The 3,860-nt window shown below is 40.4% G+C and overlaps 1 pseudogene; it reads left to right on the forward strand.

Moving 5' to 3' along the window:
* Window positions 1-334: 334 nt before the first annotated feature.
* Window positions 335-906, forward strand: LOC139078295 (large ribosomal subunit protein uL10 pseudogene; annotated as a pseudogene).
* The last annotated feature ends 2,954 nt before the right edge of the window (window positions 907-3,860 follow it).

The following is a 3,860-nucleotide window of genomic DNA, read 5'->3' on the forward strand; positions in this document are numbered from 1 at the left end:
CTGATGCCTCCGTTTAAGATGCAGCCAAGCTATCAAATCAGTGGAGGAAGATAGATGGGTCAGGGGCCAGGGTAACCAGAAACCAAGTTAAAATAAATCATGTTGGAGCCTCTTTGTTTAATAAGTAATAAGCCTTGATTATTACTACGTAAAAGGAAACATAAGACAATTTAGATTTTATTTTTTTTTCCTTTTTCTCCCCAAAGCCCCCTGGTACCTAGTTGTATATTCTGACAATTTAATTTATAATTTTGATATGGGAAATGCCTTCCTAAGAATGTCACAAAACCCAGAAGCATTTTTTTAAAATGGATAAATTTCAATACATAAAAATATCACCATTGAAATCCTGAGTGATGTGCAACTGATTAAGCCTGGAGAAAAGGTGGGAGCCAGTGAGGCCACACTGCTTAAGGTGATAACATCGGTCCCTCTTCCTTCAGGCTTGTCATCCAGCAGCTGTTTGACAACAGCAGCATCCACAACCCCAGAGTGCTTGGCCTCACGGAGGAAACTGAATCCTCACTTCCTGGAGGGTGCCTGCCATGTCACCAGTGTACGTCTGCAGCTTGGTTACCCACCTGTTGCATCTGTGCCCCATTCTATCATCAATGGGTACAAGTGGGTCCTGGCTTTGTCTGAGGGGGCTGATGACACCTTTCCACTTGCTGAAAAGGGCCAGGCCTTCTTGGCTGATGCATCTGCATTTGTGGCGGCTGCCCTCATGGCCACTACCCCCACTGGTGCTCCTGCTGCCACTGCAGCTCCAGCCAAGGTTGAAGCAAAGGAAGCGTGGGAGGAGTCGGACCAGGATATGGGATTTGGCCTCTCTGACTAATCACCAAAAAAGCAACCAAGACAGTCAGCTTTATTTGTGAAACAAAGAAATAAAGGTTTGCTTCTCTTTTTAAACATCTACATGGAAACAAAAACACAATAAACAAAGCCAAAACTGTGAAAGAAATATTTATAATGAATGCTACTGAAAATGCTAATTTCTCCAACTTATCAGGATTTTCTACAGAGTAACAAGGAAATAACTGAATGAACAAATGGGCAAATAATGGAAAGAGTTCAGAGATAAGAAAGTACAAATGGTTCCTCAACATTTGAAGAACTACTCAACTTCATTAAAAATGACAGAAATTTCTATTAAGTCCAATTAAGACAATTTGGGATACTATATTTTACCTATCATAATGGTAAAGATCAAAAAATCAGAAAATATGAGGACACTCGGGACTATTGAAGGTGTGGGCAAACGAGCACGCTCGTGTAACATTGGTGCAGGTATGAATTGTTAACTTGTCAATGGATGGCAATTGGTAATATCCATGAAAATACAATTGCACACACCCTGTAATCCAGAAATTCTACAGATCTTCCCACATAGTATGAAATGGAACATTCACAAAGATGTCTTTTTCAGCTTTGTATCTCAGAGCAAATTCTGAGACAGAAACTGATTGTTGTACCCCAATATCCATTCTCCCCTCCTTCCTTCTAAATAGAAGCCCAAAGTTTGAACAGGTTCCCTGGATTGTGACTACATTTCCTATTCCCCCTTGCAGCTACATGCGGCTTTGTGACTAGGTTTTGGAAAATGGGATATAACTGAAAGGACTTTGTGAGCTAGGAAGTGCCTTTCTTGAGAGGGAACATGTTGGTCTTCTTGCTGGAATGCAGAAGTGAAGGCTGGAGCTTAAGCAACTTTCAAACACAAGGAGAAATTCATGTGCTAAGAACAGAAGAACAAGAAGATGGAAAGATCTTCAGTCTTTGAGACTGTAGCTACCAATACCTGAGCCACCTAAATGCTCATCTTTTGCATGATAGAAACCTCTATCTTGTTTCAGCTACTAAGTCATTCTTTTAGATACTTTAAAAAGGACTTTGGTAAAATAAATCATAATACATTCAGAACATGGAATGTCAAACAACTCTTTAAAAGAATGAGGCAAATCTAGTGAGGTGGACTCAGTAGTATATGCAGGCATACCCAGATGAAAGACTTCACAGGAGATATATATATATATATTCTGTGAAAAAAGCAAGTGCAAAAAGGTGTTAGACTTTGGTATTATTTCTCCAAAGAATAAAAATATCTAGATTGTATGTTTGTCAACCAATCGACTATCTCTTTTTGGAGAGGCACAAGACACTGGTAACAGTAGTTGCCTCTGAATAAGGGAACTGGGGAACTGAGAAAGAGAACGGAAGAGAGTTCTAGCTCTGTTCCCTTTTGTACCGTTTGAATTTATCCTTTCTGCATGTAATAAGCAATTGTGTGTGTATTTAAGTAATGAAATTTAGAAAAATGAACAGATGCAGCTGAGGTTGACCTGTGTGTTTCTGCGTTTGGAGATGAGGCAGAAAGATGGGAACAGCTGGGGAGGGAGAAAGAGGGACATGAGAAATGCATAAGAGGTGGCACATGCATCACAGACTAATTGCTGACAGCACTCCGTTAGAACCAGCAGATGGGGCAGACGGATGCAAATGAACAAGACATTAGCAAGGAAATCCAGAGAGCAGCAACAGGCCAGGGAGGAATTTGTATGACAAATCAGAGAGGACCAGGTTCTGACTACCTGTGTTTTCTACCCAAGTCAGAAAAATCAGCAGCGGTTACTTCTGGAGAATAGCAGTGGATAGCACCGTGCATATTGAGGGCAGAGCAGGAAAGTGATTGAATTCTCTAGCAATCCCTGAGTGTAACAATTTGTTTACTGCAATGAAGAATTTTTTCCTCCCTCCTCCAACTTGGAACGTTTTTGATAGATATATTCCTAAAACCAGAAGCTGGAGGGATGTTTTATTTTCTGGGTACAGAAAACACATCCAAACAAGGTGATTAGAGGTAGGTTGTTGGGTGTCTTAAAGATGCCAAAGGAAGCGAGGAGCTATAACCTTTAGGTATAAACTGTAGGGCAGCTGCAGGTAAGAGACAGGACTCTCACCTTAGACAGGTGTACTAGGAAATTGGCATCCATGCTGCTTGAGATATAGACAACTAATCAAAATTGGACTGAATGAGGAAAAGTAACTCCAGTTAGGATCATTAACATGAACTGCCTAATTAGTAGGCAGCCAAGAGGCTCTCATAGATATAGATGTTCAAGATTGATTTTGTCTTCTCTGAAGATAGCAATAACTTCTGTGAACTTGTTTGCTCAACTTCAAAAGTCTATGCCACATACCTAGTGAAATGACTTTAAAAAAACTGGCAACGCCAAGTGTTGGTGAGAATATGGAGCAGGGGGCCGGCCCAGTGGCAAAGTGGTTAAATTCGTGTACTCCAGCTCGGCAGCCTGGGGTTCACCGGTTTGGATCTCCAGACACAGACCTAAACACCACTTATCAAGCCGTGCTGTGGCAGGCGTCCCACAGGTAAAGTAGAGGAAGATGGCCATGGTTGTTCGTTCAGGGCCAATCTTCTTCAGCAAAAAGAGGAGGATTAGTGGCAGATGTTAGCTCAGGGCTAATTTTCCTAAAAACAAAGAGAATATGGAGCAACTAAAAGTCTCATACACTGCTAGTGGGAATGCAAAACGGTACAAGGACTCTGGAAAAAGGTTTGGCTTTTTTCAAAAAAATAAAGTTCAATATGCACCTGACATAGACCAAGAAATCCATTTCCTGGGTTTTTACCAAAAAGAAATGAAAACTTAGATTCACACAAAACCCTATATGTGAACATTTATAGAGGTTTTATTCATAATTGTCAAAAACTGGAAACAACACAAATGTCTTTCAACTGATGAATATACAGACTGTGGTATAATTAAGTTGTACTCAGGAATAAAAAGGAAGAAACTATTGATATATACAACTACATGAAGGAATCTCAAATGTCTTAT

This window comes from Equus przewalskii, chromosome 21 (genome assembly GCF_037783145.1).
Source record: "Equus przewalskii isolate Varuska chromosome 21, EquPr2, whole genome shotgun sequence".
Classification (NCBI taxonomy): domain Eukaryota; kingdom Metazoa; phylum Chordata; class Mammalia; order Perissodactyla; family Equidae; genus Equus; species Equus przewalskii.